Source organism: Artemia sp. Qi Xiang Cuo, chromosome 11, assembly GCF_049724085.1.
Source record: "Artemia sp. Qi Xiang Cuo chromosome 11, ASM4972408v1, whole genome shotgun sequence".
NCBI classification, from domain to species: domain Eukaryota; kingdom Metazoa; phylum Arthropoda; class Branchiopoda; order Anostraca; family Artemiidae; genus Artemia; species Artemia sp. Qi Xiang Cuo.
Window position 1 is genome coordinate 25,209,571 of NC_142804.1, and position 19,013 is coordinate 25,228,583.

Genomic DNA, 19,013 nt, shown 5'->3' on the forward strand with positions numbered 1-19,013 from the left:
ACCATGAAAATTATCTATAGGAAAACAAACTACCTTTCGATCACTAAGTCCGATCACTACCTTCCGAGAACACTAAGTCTGACTTTTCTAAAAAAAGGTTCAAAATTGACAAGGTAAACAAATACAGATGCCTCTGGCATGCTGGAAGCAATCGGAAGGTAGTTTGTTTTCCTATAGATAATTTTCATGGTTGCAAGTAAAATGCACCAATGATATTTCCAAGTTAGATGTACCAAATAGGCACTATATGTGGCTATTGACGCACTTTACCGATTCCCAAAGTCTAAGAAGTTGTTCGATCTTCTTTTTTTTTCATGACAAGAGCGTAAAATTAGGCACCAAAGCTAGCAATCTGCAATCATAATCTGCACGCTTGTCGCGGAGTGTTTTTATGGTAATTCTTGTTTTTAGGTAGGGCCTATTGCTCTTCCTTCTTTTGTGTAAATAAGCAAACGAATGTGATGTCATATTCAATATTTTAAGTGTGCCTGCAATACTTGAGGATATTTCAGTCCCCCACATCCAAATTGCACGCTTAGTCCAATTATATTCTTCAAAATGAATGGGTTAAATCCCCCCAAACTTATTGGAAGAACCACTAATAAATATTTAGGCCTAAGAATGCTTAGAAATTTTGGCCAAGAAGTTATTTTTTGAAGCATTCAGCCCCCCCCCCCCCGTACATCAAAGAAAGATCCAACGACATGCACTTTTGCACAATAATAAATACATTTCGAAAGAAAATAAACTCTATCAAAAGAAGCTTCGAGTTTTATTTTATGTTTGCTGTTTATTTGAAACGGACTGCATACACCCTAAAGGACGAATAAGGCTTCTTTATTATCTTCATTTTGGAAAGTTTAACTCCTTACATTAAATCCAAGCAGTATTCCTGTGCTAATAGCTTATGATAGGTTAAAAAATGACTCTTAGATGCTTGCAAACACCATAAGAAGTAGATTCTTTTGAAGTATATACTGCTATTAAAATTCCTTGTCTGGTTAAGAGTCGGTTGATATTGGAACGGGCAACTCTTCACTTACAGTTTATTGTCGCGAACTGCTTGACACATAGCATCTAAAGTTGGTCAGTTTGTTTTAGCTCACTCTCACTCTAAGAAATAGAATCACTTGAATGCGTGAATGAAATTCATTTTTTTTATTTATTTATTTTTATTTGGTAAATATTATTTTTTCCACCAAATACAACACGAAGATCTGTTGGGGACTGTAGATATGTTTGTCTTGTAAGATAAGCGATATCTTCAAACAAATTTCCTTACTTAGAAATTCAGTCGCTTTCAATGTTTTTAGCCCGACAGTCTTATTAAGTGTAGATGTTTTCTTTTTGCAAATGAGTGCTGCCAAATTTATAGTTTTGCTAAGTCTATCCTTTTTCGTTTCATGGCTGAGGACAATTTTTTTGGGGAGGGGGGAAGTGGGCCTCAAGTTCAATGTTAGGGAATAGGATAACAAGGATAACAATCCTCCAGAGCCAATGATGGCTGATAGGGCATTGACAATTGTCAACGTTTTAGTTGTCAGATATTTTTCACTAGGACAGGTAGCAAATGTAACGCCCATTCCTGTGGTTGCCGGGATTAAATCTTGGGACCTATATCGTCAAGCAGATATCAATCCATTGCTCTACCATTCTATTGGGCCGTAAAATTCTCTTCCCTTTCTCAAAAAGAGTATACGCTACGGTTTGTTTATGCCTGTCGTCTGACGACGGTTGCCAACTTGCACACTTTTCGTGTGAAATGCCCTCTTTTCACCTCAGAAAGAATGCAGAAAAGTGAAAATCACTCTTTTCGGGTGTTATTTTTCATCGGCATTGAACGTCAGTAGTTGGCAACTTCGTCAAAAGTGCAATTAACCCAAGGAAAAGGGTTACCATCTTGCACACTTTTCATTTGAAATGCACGCTTTTATACCTCAGAGGTAATGCGCAAGCAGCGGCAGCCATGGACATGTAAATTTTTTGATTTGCACTTTTTTTTCTAGCAAAAATCACTCTTTTATGGCCTTGATTTGCACTTTTTTTGGACGTCAGCGGTTGGCAATCCTGCGTCTGACAAACTTTGATGCTAGTGTAATATGTAATACACTATAAACCCCTGGCAAAGAGTAAGAATGAACTGGTATCTTAGTGTACGATTGTCTATATGCATACTCAATCTAGAAAAGAATTATTGCGTAAAAAAAGTGTTTTTCTGTATGTGTGATACCCCCCCCCCTCAAATATGTAAAAGCAAAATTTTTATTCGTTTTGTAATTTTTTTTGTAAATACCCCTCCCCAAGACAAATCAAACCCACTACAAAAACAGATGTGGAAAAACAGAAAAAACAAAAAAAAAACAGATGTGGCATTATAAAACTTAATATGTTCAAAATACACATTGTTTTCAATTAAATACAGTTTAGTATTTATAAAACAAGGGAAAGCGACAGAAAGTACCACTTTTTTTTAATCTTTGATTAGTCCTGGGACGTCATTTTTCGTTGTTGTTGATATTTTAACAAATAAAGACCAAATTACTTTTAAATTAATTATTAAATAAAACCATGATAATCGAAATCTAAAATTATAATAGCAATCAAGATCACGAAAACATACATGTTTAAAGTTTTATATCTATATTTTTTACATGTATGTAAGAAAACATGTATTGTTGTATTCCATACATGAAGGCCTTTGAGAGAGAGCACCGAAAATATAGGGAAAAATGCAGGCTGAGAAAGATGAAATTAGAAATAATAGAAAAGCGCACGAAAGGCCTAGAGTAGCCTATAAAGAAAGAGACATTAAAGAAAAAAACGTAGAGATGAAGCAGAAAGAGGAAAAAAGGCCCATATGGATAATTTTGTGAGAGCAAAATTTCTGGTTTCCGGACGTATGGAGACCAACTAACCTTATAAACGCTAGCTCTAGATTCAGTAACCGTTCTAAGATATTTAGCAACCAAAAAATTCTAAAAAGAATCTCGTCTAAAGGCATTAATCATATCCATAGGGAGGTTTTGATAAAACTAGTAAAATTCAACGGAGCTAGTATGGCAGAGGATATTGCTTTCAAAATCCTTACGGCTGCCGATAAGAAGCAATTACAAATATCGTTAATGAAAGCAATGAAAGCATTGAAAGAATCGTTAAAGAGAACGAAAAAGAACAGTTGGCAGTTCTTCAAATTCTTCAAAGTGAATTTTATGCTTTGAGAGAATATAAGGAAGATATAAGTATTGTTTATAAATGTCATCAGTTTATACGAGATCTAAGCAATACATTAGATCTGGTTCGCCAGTCTGACAAAAAAAACATCGCTTACGAGGCTTATGCACCAGAACTCAGAGCAAATTTTCAACCATAGGAAGAGTTAAATAAGAGGGTTGACAAGTTTCAAATGGAAATTATTGGCAGGGTTCTTCTATTAACCAAAAAAAATTCTAGACCGCAAAAAGAATACACCTCTAAATTATACAAAATAATTGAGGAAAGTGTAGAAGAGGAAAGACAGGCCCGTATGGAGGCCGATAAAAAATATTACCACTATGTTGCAAAAACAACTGACAGATTATTGAAAACTCGTTGGGAAATTCGCAAAGGGACATTTTATCACAAGCTACTTATAGGCCGTCGGATGGCCATAAAAATTTGTGTAAGGATCGATTGAGAAAGAATGAAAATTATCAGACATTAAATGCTAAGACGGCATATCATGCTACTTTGTTGACTATGCGGGGAGGCGGACTGGCCCATAAAACGAAATGGGAGGCTAAGCCGCTTTGTCGAAAAAACGAAATGCTTGATATTCCAGTTCGAAATGTTGATAATCCGGAAAAATGGGATGCGGAAGTGGCTAAGTCACACAAAACTGAAAATAAGACGCGCGAAAATAATTTTTCGACAAAATTTTTAGAAAAAAATTTCAGTTCTCAGAAAATAGAGAACTTCAGAACACTTTTACCGAATATGAGAGGCCGACAAGTATACGCCAAAATGAAGCACTGATTGTACCAGAGAAAAATGAGAGGAAATTAATTGTACAAGCTTTTCCTCGTAAAGTTAGTAGAAAGGCCTCATGAGCTCGTGTCACGCACCCCTGCTGTCATCTACAATTTAGTCTAACTCTTTCAGTACACCAAATAAGGACATGGAATCCCTAGGGAGAACACGTGGTTAATGGGGTCGATGACCTCTTTTTCCAAGGTCGATTTATAGAAAGGTGGGGAAGAGATATATTGATTGCGTAATCGAAGGGAGAGAATTCCCGAGAAATTGTTTACATAATCGTTAGAACCCTATCAGGAGCTCGTGACGGGAATCCATTTATGTGAATAGAATGACGTAATCAACTAGGACAAATGGATTTCTGAGAAATTGATTACATAATCGGTAGAAAGCTATCTTATACTCGTGACGGGACTCCTAATATGGGCATAGAGTCCCTAGGGAGAACACGTGGTTAATGGGGTCAATGACCTCTTTTTCCAAGGTCGATTTATAGAAAGGTGGGGAAGAGATACATTGATTGCGTAATCGAAGGGACAGAATTCCCGAGAAATTGATTAAATAATCGGTAGAACCCTATCAGGAGCTCGTGACGGGAATCCATTTATGTGCATAGAATGACGTAAGGAACTAGGACAAATGGAATTCTGAGAAATTGATTACATAATCGGTAGAACCCTATCAGGAGCTCGTGACGGGAATCCATTTGTGTGCATAAAATGACATAATCGACTAGGACAGATGAATTTCTGAGAAATTGATTACATAATCGGTAGAACCCTATGAGGAGCTCGTGACGGGAATCCATTTATGTGCATAGAATGACGTAATCAACTAGGACAAATGGATTTCTGAGAAATTGATTACATAATCGGTAGAACCCTATCAGGAGCTCGAGACGGGAATCCATTTATGTGCATAGAATGACGTAATCGACTAGGACAGTTGAATTTCTGAGAAATTGATTACATAATCGGTAGAACCCTATCAGAAGGTCCTGACGGGAGCAAGTTCCTTTCTTATTTTCCCTCCTAAACCCATTTTTCAACTTGAAGTACATATCTTTTTCACCCACAACTATACTTAGCAGCTTTTTGGATACCTCAACACCAAGAAATACTTTTCAAAGACCATGTCAGACAAACCTAATTTCCTAGTCACTCTTATAAACCCATTTTCCTAATTGAAGTAATTATTTTTGGCACACACAACTGTACATTAACACTTTTCGGATACCTCAAAACTAAGAATAACTATTCAATGCCCATTTTAGAGCAAGTTAAAGTATTAATGTCCATTCTAAACACATTTTCCAACTTCAAGTACTTATCTTTTTCACCCACAACTATTCTTTACAGCTTTTTAGATACCTCAACACCAAGAAATACTTTTCAAAGACAATTTCAGAGCAAGTTACTTTCTTAATGTCCATCCTAAACCCATTTTACAATATGAAGTACTCATTGTTTTCAACCACGACTATAATTTACAGCTTTTTTGGATACCTCAACACCAAGAAATACCTTTCAAAGACATTTCAGAGCAAGTTACTTTCTTAATGTCCATCCTGAACCCATTTTTCCTTTTGAATTACTTATCTTTTTCATCCACAACTATACTTTACAGCTTTTTGGATACCTCAACACCAAGAAATACTTTTCAAATACCATTCCAGAGCAAGTTACTTGCTTAATGTCCATCCTAAACCTATTTTACAAGTTGAAGTACACATCTTTTTCACCCACAACTATACTTTACAGCTTTTTGGATACCTCAACACCAAGAAATACTTTTCAATGACCATTTCAGAGCAAGTTACTTTCTTAATGTCCCTTCTAAACCCATTTTCCAACTTGAAGCATCCATCCTTTTCACCCACAACTATACTTTACAGCTTTTTGGTTTACTCAACACCGAGAAATACTTTTCAAAGACCATTTCAGAGCAAGTTACTTTCTTAATGTCCCTCCTAAACCCATTTTCCAACCCATTTCAGAGCAAGTTACTTTCTTAATGTCCCTTCTATACCTATTTTACAAGTTGAAGTACACATCCTTTTCACCCACAACTATACTTTACAGCTTTTTGGATACCTCAACACCAAGAAATACTTTTCAATGACCATTTCAGAGCAAGTTACTTTCTTAATGTCCCTTCTAAACCCATTTTCCAACTTGAAGCATCCATCCTTTTCACCCAGAACTATACTTTACAGCTTTTTGGATACCTCAACACCAAGAAATACTTTTCAAAGACCATTTCAGAGCAAGTTACTTTCTTAATGTCCCTCCTAAACCCATTTTCCAACTTGAAGTACTTATCTTTTTCAGACACACATATAGTTTACAGATTTTTTTATAAATAAACTGATATAAATAAATTAATTATACCCATTCTGATACAGTTAATTTATTAATGTCACTCCTAATCCCATTTTTCAACTTGAAGTACTTATGTTTTTCACCCTCCACTGTCCTTAACAGCTTTTTGGGTACCTCAACACCAAGAAATAATTTTCAAATACCAATTCAGAGCAAGTTACTTTCTTAATGTCCCTCCTAAACTCATTTTTCAACTTGAAGTACTTATCTTTTTCACCAACAACCATACTTTACAGCTTTTTGGATACCTCAACACCAAGAAATACTTTTCAAAGACCATTTCAGAGCAAGTTACTTTCTTAATATCCCTCCTAACCCAACTGTCCAACATGAAGTACTTATCTTTTTCACCCACAACTATACTTTACAGATTTTTGGATACCTCGACACCAAAAAATACATTTCAAAAGACCATTACAGTGAAAGTTCCTTTCTTAATGTCACTCCTAATCTCATTTTCCAACTTGAAGTACAAATCTTTTTCACCCACAACTATACTTTACAGCTTCTTGGATACCTCAACACCAAGAAATAATTTTCAAAAGACATTTCAGAGCAAGTTACTTTCTTAATGTCCCTCCTAAGCCTATTTTCCAACTTGAAGTACTTATCTTTTTCACCCACAACTATACTCTACAGCTTTTTGGATACCTCAACACCAAGAAATATTTTTCAAAGATCATTTCAGAGCAAGTTACTTTCTTAATGTCCCTCCTAAACCCATTTTCCAACTTGAAGTACTTATCTTTTTCACCCACAACTATACTTTACACCTTTTTGGATGATACAACACAAATAAATACTTTTCATAGTACATATCAGAGCAAGTTACTTTATTAATGTACCTCCTAAGCCAATTTTCCAACTTTAAGTACTTATCTTTTTCACTCACAACTATAATTTACAGCTTTTTGGATACCTCCTCACCAATAAACACTTTTCAAAAAATAATTCAGAGCAAGTTGCTTTCTTAATGTCCCTCCTAAAATCATTTCCAACTTGAAGTACTTATCTTTTTCATCCACAACTATACTTTACAGCTTTTTGGATACCTCAACACCAAGAAATACTTTTCAAAGACAATTGTCTTTTCAAACCCATTATCTTTTTCTTAATGTCCCTCCTAAACCCATTTTCCAACTTGAAGTACATATCTTTTTCACCCACAACTATACTTTACAGCTTTTTGGATACCTCAACGCCAAGAAATACTTTTCAAGGACCTTTTCGGAGCAAGTTACTTTCTTAATGTCCCTCCTAAACCCATTTTTCAACTTGAATTACTTATCTTTTTCACCCAAAACTATACTTTAAAGTTCTTCGGATACCTCAACACCAAGAAATAATTTTCAATTACATATAAAGAGATAGTTAGTTTCTAAATGTCCCTCCTAAACACATTTTCCAACTTGAAGTACTTATCTTTTTCACTCACAACCATACTTTACAGCTTTTTGGATACCTCAACACCAAGAAATACTCTTCAAAGACCATTTCAGAGCAAGTTACTTTCTTAATGTCCCTCCTAAACCCATTTTCCAACTTGAAGTACTTATCTTTTTCACCCACAACTATACTTTACAGCTTTTTGGATACCTCGACAACAAGAAACACTTTTATAAAGACCATTTCAGAGCAAGTTACTTTCTCAATGTCCATCCTAAACCCATTTTCCAACTAGAAGTACTAATCTTCTTAACCCAAAACTATACTTTAAAGCTTCTTGGATACATCAACACAAATAAATACATTTCAAAAGACATTTCAGAGCAGGTTCCTTACTTAATGTCCCTCCTAAACTCATTTTCAAACTTGAAGTACATATCTTTCCATCCAGAAATATACATAAAAGCTTTTTGTATACCTCAACACCAATAAATACTTTCAAAGACCATTTCAGAGCAATGTGCATTATTAATGTCACTCATAAACACATTTTAAAAATTTAATTACCTTTCTTTTTCACCCAAAACCATACTTGTCCTATTTTTTAGTAACACAACCCCAATAAATACTATTCAAATAAACCGTCAGAGCATGATAATATCTTACTTTACCTCCTGCACCAATTTACAATCTATCATAAATAAACTTTTTATACATAACCTATAATTTAATGCTTTTTTGATGCCTCAACACCAAGAAATACTTTTCAAAGACCCTTTCAGAGCAAGTTACTTTCTTAATGTCCCTCCTAAACCCATTTTCCAACTTGAAGTACTTATCTTTTTCATCCACAAATATACTTTACAGCTTTTTGGATACCTCAACACCAAAAAATACTTTTCAAAGACCATTTCAGAGCAAGTTACTTTCTTAATTTCCCTCCTAAACCCATTTTACAACTTGAAGTACTTACCTTTTTATCCCACAACTATACTTTACTGCTTTTTGGTTACCTCAACACCAAGAAATACTTTTCAAAGACCATTTCAGAGCGTTCCTTTCTTAATGACCCTAATAAAACAATTTTCCAACTTGAATTAATTATCTTTTTCACCCACAACTATACTTTAAAGCGTTTTGGATACCTCAACACCAAGTAATACTTTTCATAGACTATGTGAGATAAAGTTACTTTTTTGATGTCCCTCCTAAGCATATTTTACAACTTTAATTACTCTTCTTTTTCATCCCATTACTATACTTTACATCTTTTTTGATACCCAACGCAAAGAAATACTTTTTAAAGACCATGCCAGAGCGAGTTACTTTCTTATCATCCATCCTAAACCCATTTTCCAGCATCCTGTACTTTACTTATTCACCCCCCAACTAACATTTTAAGAATGTTAGAAACCTCAACAAAAAGAAATACAGTTCAAAGACCATTTCAGAGCAAGTTACTTTCTTAATGTCCCTCCTAAACCCATTTTACAAGTTAAAGCACCCATCCTTTTCACCCACACCTATACTTTACAGCTTTCTGGATACCTCAACACCAAGAAATACTTTTCAAAGACCATTTCAGAGCAAGTTCCTTTCTTAATATCTCTCCTAAACCCATTTTCCAACTTGCAGTACCCATCCTTTTCACCCACAGCTATACTTCACAGCTTTTTGGATACCTCAACACCAAGAAATACTTTTCAAAGCCCATTTCAGAGCAAGTTCCTTTCTTAATGTCCCTCCTAAACCCATTTTCCAACTTTAAGTACTTATCTTTTTCACCTACAACTATACTTTACAGCTTCTTGGATACCTCAACACCAATAGAAATACTTTTCAAAGACCATTTCAGATCAAGTTACATTCTTAATGTCCCTCCTAAACCCATTTTCCAATTTGAAGTACTTCTCTTTTTCACCCACAACTATACTTTACAGCTTTTACGATACCTCAACACCAAGAAATACTTTTCAAAGACCATTTCAGAGCAAGTTACTTTCTTAATATCCCTCCTAAACTCATTTTTAAACTTGAAGTACTTATATCTTTCACAAACAACTATATTTCACAGCTTTTTGGATACCTCAACACCAAGAAATACTTTTCAAAGACCATTTCAGAGTAAGTTACTTTCTTAATATCCCTCCTAAACCCATTTTCCAACTTGAAGTACCCATCCTTTTCACCCGCAACTTTACTTTACAGCTTCTAGGATATCTCAACATCAAGAAATACTTTCCAAAGACCCTTTCAGAACAAGTTACTTTCTTATTATCCCCTCCTAAACCCATTTTACAAGTTGAAGTACCCATCCTTCAGAGCCACAACTACACTTTTCACCTTTTTGGATACCTCACCATCAAGAAATACCTTTCAAAAGGCATTTCAGAGCAATTTCCTTTCTTAATGTCCCTTCTGAACCCATTTTCCAACTTGAACTACCCATCATTTTCACCCACAACTTTACTTTACAGCTTTTTGGATACCTCAACACCAAGAAATACTTTTCAATAGACATTTCAGAGCAAGTTCCTTTGTTAATGTCCCTTCTAAACCCATTTTCCAATTTGAAGTACCCATCCTTTTCACCCACAACTATACTTTACAGCTTTTTGGATGCCTCAACACCAAGAAATAATTTTCAAAGACCATTTCAGAGCAAGTTACTTTCTTAATGTCCCTCCTAAACTAATTTTCCTACTTGAAGTACTTATCTATTTCACCCGCAGCTTTACTTTACATCCTTTTGGTAACCGCGACACAATGAAATTCTTAAAATATAACAATTCTTATCTATTAACATTAATTTGGGACAACATAAAACCCCTTGACACTCGTTAGTTACTGTTATCGTTAACACTCCAATAGCCTGTAATGATTTTATTATGACTAAACACCAAGCCAAAATTTTCAAATAAACAGCCATAAAAAGTTACTTTCTTATTGTCCCACCTAAACCCATTTTCCAACTTGAAGTACTTATCTTTTTCACCCCACAACCATACTTTTCCGCTTTTTGGATACCTCAAAACCAAGTAATACATTTCTAAGATCATTTCAGAGCTTGTTACTTTATTAATGTCGCTCCTCAACAAATTTTCAATATTGATGTACTTATCTTTTTCACCCACAACTATACTTTACAGCTTTTTGGATACCTCAACACCAAGAAATACTTTTCAAAAGACCAGTTCAGAGCAAGTTCCTTTCTCAATGTCCCTCCTAAACCCATTTTACAACTTGAAGTACATATCTTTTTCACCCACAACTATACTTTACAGCTTCTTGGATACCTCAACATCATGAAATACTTTTCAAAAGACATTTCAGAGCAAGGTACTTTCTTAATGTCCCTCCTAAACCTATTTTCCAACTTGAAGTACTTATCTTTTTCACCCACAACTATACTTTACAGCTTTTAGGATACCTAAACACCCAGAAAAACTTTTCAACGACCATTTCAGAGCAAGTTAATTTCTTAACGTCCCTCCTAAACACATTTTACAAGTAGAAGTACTAATCTATTTCACCCAAAAATCTACTTTACATATTCTTGGATACCTCAACACCAAGAAATACTTTTCAAAGACCATTTCAGAGCAAGTTACTTTCTTAATATATCTCCTAAACCCATTTTCCAACTTGAAGTACTTATCTTTTTCACCCACAACTATACTTTACAGCTTTTTGGATACCTCAACACCAAGAAATACTTTTCAAAGACCATTTCAGAGCAAGTTATTTTCATATTGTCCCTCCTAAACTCCTTATCCAGACTGTATTAATTATCTTTTTCATCCAAAACTACACTTTAAATCTTTTTGGATCCCTCAGCACAAAGAAATACTTAAATAATGCTATTTCAGAGAAAGTTACTTTAATTTTGAAAATCCAAAACCCGTATTCCGAGTTGATGTCCCCCTTTTTTATCACGCGACTCAAATTGACAGATTTTTTGCTACCTCAAAACCAAGAAATACTTTTCAAAGACCATTTCAGAGCAAGTTACAATCTTAATGTCCCTCCTAAACCCATCTTCCAACTTTAAGTACTTAACTCTTTCACCGTCAACCATACTTTACTTCTTTTAGGATACCACAAAACAAAGCAATACTTTTCAAAGACCATTTCGGAGCAAGTTACATTCTTAATGTGACTCCTAAAGCCATTTTCCAACTTGGATTACTTATCTTTTTCACTCACAACTATCCTTTACAGCTTTTTGGATACCACAACACCAAGAAATACTTTTCAAAGACCATTTCAGAGCAAGTTACTTTCTTACTGTCCCTCCTAAACCCATTTTCCAACTTGAAGTACTTATCTTTATCACCCACAACTATACTTTACAGCTTTTTGGATACCTCAACACCAAGAAATACTTTTCAAATCTATTTCAGAGCAAGCTACTTTCTTAATATCTCTCCTAAACCCATTTTCCAACTTGAAGTACTTATCTTTTTCACCCACAACTATACTTTACAGCTTTTTGGATACCTCAACATCAAGAAATACTTTTCAAAGACCATTTCAGAGCAAGTTACATTCTTAATGTCCCTCCTAAACCCATTTTCCAACTTGAAGTACTTATCTTTTTCACCCACAACTATACTTTACAGCTTTTTGGAAACCTCAACTAGATTAAGTTAGGTTAGGTTAGGTTAGGTTAGGTTAGATTAGGTTAGGTTAGGTTAGGTTAGGTTAGCCTACGTACGCGCGCGTACGTAGGCTAACCTAACCTAACCTAACTTAACCTAATTTCTTGTTATTTAGGTTTTATAAAAGTTTTATTGTATATTTTTGGGTGTATTAGATCAGTACTCCACCTTGAAAAATGTGTTTATAAGGGGACAATAAGAATTTGTATTGCTCTGTAATGGTATTTCAAGAGTATTTCTTGGTATTGAGGTATCCAAAAAGCTGTAAAGTATAGTTTTGTTTGAAAAAGATAATTACTTCAAGTTGGAAAATGGGTTTAGGAGGGACATTAAGAAAGTAACTTGCTCTGAAATGATCTTTGAAAAATATTTCTTGGTGTCGAGGTATCCAAAAAGCTGTAAAGTATAGTTGTGGGTGAAAAAGATAAGTACTTCAAGTTGGAAAATAGGTTTAGAAGGGACATTAAGTAACGAACTTGCTCTGAAATTTGTTTTGAAATGTATTTATTGTAGTTGAGGTATCCAAGATGCTTTACAGTATAGTTGTGGGTGAAAAAGATTATTCTTTCAATTTGGAAAATGGGTTTAGTAGGGAGATTAAGAATGTAATTTGCTCTGAAATGGTCTTTTGAAAAGTGTTTTTTGTTGTTGAGGTATCAAAAAGCTGTAAAATATAGTTCTGGGTGAAAAAGATAAGTACTTCAAGTTGGAAAATGGGCTTAGGAGGGACTTTAAGAAAGTAACTTGCTCTGAAATGATCTTTGAAAAGTATTTCTTGGTATTGAGGGATCCAAAAAGCTGTAAAGTATGGTTGTGGATGAAAAAGATAAGTACTTCAAGTTGAAAAATGGGTTTAGGAGGGACATTAAGAATGTAACTTGCTCTGAAATGGTCTTTGAAAAGTATTTCTTCGTGTTTATGTATCCAAAAAGCTGTAATGGATAGTTGTAGGTGAATAGAATTAGTACTTCAAGTTTGAAAATGGGTTTAGGAGGGTGATAAAGAATCTATCTTGCTCTGAAAAGGTCTTTGAATAGTATTTTTTGTTATTGAAGTAACCAAAAGCTGTAAAGTATAGTTGTGGATGAAAAAGATAAGTACTTCAAGTTGGAAAAAGGGTTTAGGAGGGACATTAAGAAAGTAACTTGCTCTGAAATGGTCTTTGCAAAGTATTTCTTGGTGTTGAGGTATCCAAAAAGCTGTAAAGTATAGTTCTGGGTGAAAAGGATGGATGCTTAAATTTGTAAAATAGGTATAGAAGGGACATTAAGAAAGTAACTTGCTCTGAAATGGGTTGGAAAATGGGTTTAGGAGGGACATTAAGAATTTAACTTGCTCTGAAATGGTGATTGAAAAGGTTTTCTTAGTGTTGAGGTAACCAAAAAGCTTTAAAGTATAGTTGTGGGTGAAAAAGATAAGTCCTTCAAGTTGTAAAATTGGTTTATTATGTACATTAGGAAATTAAATTTCTCTGTAATGGTCTTTGAAAAGTATTTCTTGGTGTTGAGGTATCCAAAAAGCTGTAAAGTATAGTTCTGGGTGAAAAAGATAAGTACTTCAAGTTGAAAAATGGGTTTAGGAGGGACAGTAAGAAAAGAACTTGTTCCCGTCAGGACCTTCTGATAGGGCTCTACCGATTATGTAATCAATTTAAATACAACTGTCCTAGTCGATTACGTCATTCTATGCACATAAATGGATTCCCGTCACGAGCTCCTGATAGGGTTCTACCGATTATGTAATCAATTTCTCAGAAATACATTTGTCCTAGTTATTACGTCATTCTATGCACATAAATGGATTCGCGTCTCGAGCTCCTGATATGGTTCTACCGATTATGTAATCAATTTCTCAGAAATCCATTTGTCCTAGTTGATTATGTCATTCTATGCACATAAATGGATTCCTGTCACGAGCTCCTGATAGGGTTCTACCGATTATGTAATCAATTTCTCAGAAATCCATCTGTCCTAGTCGATTACGTCATTCTATGCACATAAATGGATTCCCGTCACGAGCTCCTGATAGGGTTCTACAGATTAAGCAATCAATTTCTCAGAAATCCATTTGTCCTAGTTGATTACGTCATTCTATGCACATAAATGGATTCCCGTCACGAGCTCCTGATAGGGTTCTACTGATTATGTAATCAATTTCTCGGGAATTCTCTCCCTTCGATTACGCAGTCAATATATCTCTTCCCCACCTTTCTATAAGTCGACCTTGGAAAAAGAGGTCATTGACCCCATTAACCACGTGTTCTCCCTAGGGACTCTATGCCCATATTAGGAGTCCCGTCACGAGTATAAGATAGCTTTCTACCGATTATGTAATCAATTTCTCAGAAATCCATTTGTCCTAGTTGATTACGTCATTCTATGCACATAAATGGATTCCCGTCACGAGCTCCTGATAGGGTTCTACCGATTATGTAATCAATTTCTCGGTAATTCTCTCCCTTCGATTACGCAATCAATATATCTCTTCCCCACCTTTTTATAAATCGACCTTAGAAAAAGAGGTCATTGACCCCATTAACCACGTGTTCTCCCTAGGGATTCCATGTCTTTATTTGGTGTACTGACAGAGTTAGACTAAATTGTAGATGGCAGCAGGGGTGCGTGACACGAGCTCATGAGGCCTTTCTACTAAAGTTCGAGAAATTTTAGTACAATGTGAAAAACCAAATGTCGGAATCCAATTCCCGTTCAATGACGATTTATTTATCATTACGGCAAAAGAAAAGAAAACTAAAAAGAGAAAAGTATTATTAAACGGAATTACAATGAAGTAATGCAATCAAAGATGGTGAACCCTGGAGTCCAATTAAAATTTATTGATGATTTATTTTGCGCGATTGAAACATTTGAGAAAAGTAGTAATGAAAAGGTAAATCCAAAAAAAGCCAGAATGTGTGGATTTAGCCTGCAGTCGCTAAAGATGAAAAATTGGGAGAATTAAAAAATAACGAGAACAAAAAAGAGCTCAGGGGGAACAAAGAGGTCCAAGACCTTTTGGGAATAAAACAAGATGATCACAATATAGATTTTAACAACCTACAACGGGTTGGGGAAAGATTGGGAGGTATAGAATGTCGGGTTGAATTGGAAAAGCTTGGGAAGGAATTTGAGATAAGTCCAATCAACTCTAAGGGATATTTTTTCTCTTCTGGGGGGAGCAGCCCTTTTGGGGAACCATAGATGATGGACGATTTGCTAAACAGACAGCTGGTTGACCAGTTGTGACCCTGTTACCAAGATTTCACCACTCTGATCTGGAGTCCTTGGGGGATGAAATCTCCCAGTCACTTCATATTTCACCCGATCGTTTATCCAGTAACTCTATACACGGTTTTAAATCATCATGGGAATCGACATTTATCTCCTGCAAACCTTATTCTTGAGTCAAGTATTCAAATTTCATCTTCAGTTGGCATCGAAGATTGTTCTTCACTCGACTCTCCCAGGGGAGGGGATCCAGAAGAAATTGATGAATAGCTCTTTGAGATTCCTACCTGATTTTCCTGTACCCCTATCGTCTCCAAAGGACTTTGGATTTTCGGCCATACATGATTTCAAATTATGCCAAGGGGCAGTTCGTTATTTAATTGAAATGTGGTGTTGATTCCATCGATGGAAATTAAGAGCCTATTTCAGCCAATTTTTCAAGATGACTGGCATTATCGAATTTGCCAGAAACTGACTCTCTGCTTCTCTCAAATGTAAATTCGTGAGAGCGAGAAAATTGTGTTTTTTGATCATGCGAAGCACAATTATTTTCTGCGAATCTTGGGGACTTCCATTTTGAAAACCTCATGCGGATGCCATACGATATAGACCATGGTGGTTCTACAGTAGAGAAGTGTGGACGGCGACAGATCCAGAATCAAGTGGTGGAAGCAAAGACGCTGGTGGAGGAAAGAAGGGAAATAGATTTTGTAAAGTTGAAGTTTAGTGTTTTTGTTTGTAAGGGTGGACTAGCGTGGCACGTGGTTGGTCATTTATCTTACGGGGAAGGTGTTTTGGTTTCACCCCTGTTTCTTTTCTTTTCAGATAAATGACCTGTTTTGTTCCGTATTTACACTTGCTTAGATTTGCCTATAGTACAATTTTCAATGATAAGATAAACTCTCATTGCTAAGCTAGATTCTTTCGCAATAAATACGCTTTCAACCTAAATTCTATTTTGGTCTTCCTGTTCTGGACCATTGAAAGATAATATTGCGCAAAAGAAGCAAGGAATTTGGATGTTGATTTAGAGAACTGGCCAGAGCCAATCGAAGGTTCGCCCCTACACAAAGCCGTTGTATAGAACTAATGATTTAATATTTAGTCTGCATTTGATACCCCACTTAGGAAGTCTGTTTTTTCACAGTTGATACTTGTGTTTTGTACCCTTTTGGAAGAATACAAGTAAGCTATTTTCTACTGCTGTGTAGACTATTTTTCCAGGAGCCCGGACAAGGTAGGAAAAGAGTTTTCGAGACATACCGTCATTTATTATATCGACAGGGGGTCCTTTTTACCCTCCAAGGAGATAGCTAGAGATATTATTGGTGACTTTCCCCTCAAAATAAGTGGTGCAGCACCATATCCGCGCCAATATCTGGTGGCAACCGTGGTTACCAGGACAATATTAGGTGCCAGTATTGGTGCCAATACGATATTTGGTGCCAGCGTTGGTACAAATACAATAAACATCAATTCCCCAAATACATCCAATCCAAATTTTGAGATATACATTTTGTTCATCATAGTTGAAGGGTCCAGTTCCTATGTCTTTGGGGATGTCCACCCCCCACAGCACTCAGGGCAAGCATTGTAAGTTATACAATTTTGCCCACAATTTACATAAGTATATTTTATTGCAAAACGCGGGCGGTTTTGACCTTCAGTCTCCAAAAAGACGAAGGACATTCAGGTGAGCCTTTCAGAGAATAACGAGAAAAGTGTTGAACTAACTCAAAACACGTTATATGCATACGGGTTGTCAAAAGGACGTAACTCAGGACTGACTGAGTATATTAATTTGGATCTTTCAGGAAATGATAAGAGAGATGATGAGCTCACTAAAAAGGCAATGTTTGCAAGCTACTACTACTACTACTACTACAACTACTACTACTACTAATGCTACTACTATTACTACTACTACTACTAGTACTACTACTACTACTACTACTACTACTACTACTAATACTATTACTGCTACTACTACTACTACTACTATTACTACTACTACTACTATTGCTGCTGCTACTACTACTATTACTACTACTACTACTGCTACTACTACTACTACTGCTACTACTACTACTAATAATATTGTTGCTACTACTATTGCTACTACTGCTACCACTGCTGCTACTGCTACCACTAATACTACTACTACTACTAATACTAATACTACAACTACTACTACCACTAACACTACTGCTTCTGCAACAAGTGCTACCATGGTTAAGAGCATTGAAGTGAAAATTTGAGAAAAATTTGAGGGGAAAGTTGAGCTATATCAAAGCATACTATGTGCATAAGATTGTCAGAAGGGCGTATAAGCCATACGTTTTGAATGGCTTACCATATCATGTTTAAACTGCCAGGGCATCACAACAACCTAATCTTGAGACAGAATGGAGGACGTCAGCCCAGCTCATCTCAGTTTTGAATTTAACTCTGTTATTTATAGTAGTTCCTGTTCATTTTGGGTTTCATTTACGAGATTTACGCTTGTAAAATTATTTGACTTTGTTCTGCTCATTTTTTGGTTAATGTTTTCTTAACTCTTCTCTCTTTAGTCTTCACTCTTCACTGTTCTTTGAAAAAGTCATTTTGTGGGAAATATTTTTTAAATTAATCCCAAAAATAAATAAACGAATGAAAGAGACATAATTTTCTTTTTTAATAAAAGAAAACTCAAAGACAAAGAACAGAGTGACAAGTAAGTTTTATATATGAGTTTTTAAAAGAGTCGGAGCTTTTGTCTACGACGACTTACAGCTATTCTGTTATATGAATAACGGGGGATTTTGAAGAATCACCAAATAACAAGGCCCAAAACACAACACACTACTAATCTATCCTGAATAAAAAAATAATTATAATCTAAAAACAAATTAGCACTCTAGGACAACAGTTTCGAGTAAGAAAAGTATTTATTTTTGATTACAGCAAAACTCTATATGTAGAGCTCTATATTGTTGGATAACTTGCATTCGCTTAATCAAGTCTGGACTCAAACAAGAAATAATATTAATTAACGCGGGACTACAGGACACTAATAATAATAAAGCCGGGACGATACAGCTTCAAATGTCATCAAATAGAATTAACTGATAAAGATTTGATCCAAAAAAGTATTATAAGCTACAAGGCTAAGAGATGACTAGGGTGATGGGGAGAGGCAAATGGTTAGTGAAGAGAAAAGTAGAGGGGTTTGCAGGTGCCTTGATTGTGTGGTAGGCAGTCAACCAGAAACCAAGTAACTCAAAGTCTGACCTCCCGCTTGGAAATACGACCTAGAAGATGTGTAGAAGGATATGTCTAGTGGAGAGTCTAGTAAAGGGGATTTGTGG

The 19,013-nt window shown here is 35.5% G+C and overlaps 1 protein-coding gene across 1 annotated transcript in view; it reads right to left on the reverse strand.

Moving 5' to 3' along the window:
* Window positions 1–19,013, reverse strand: part of GABA-B-R2 (gamma-aminobutyric acid type B receptor subunit 2) — a 302,526-nt gene that overhangs the window by 170,316 nt on the left and 113,197 nt on the right. The window lies entirely within an intron of this gene.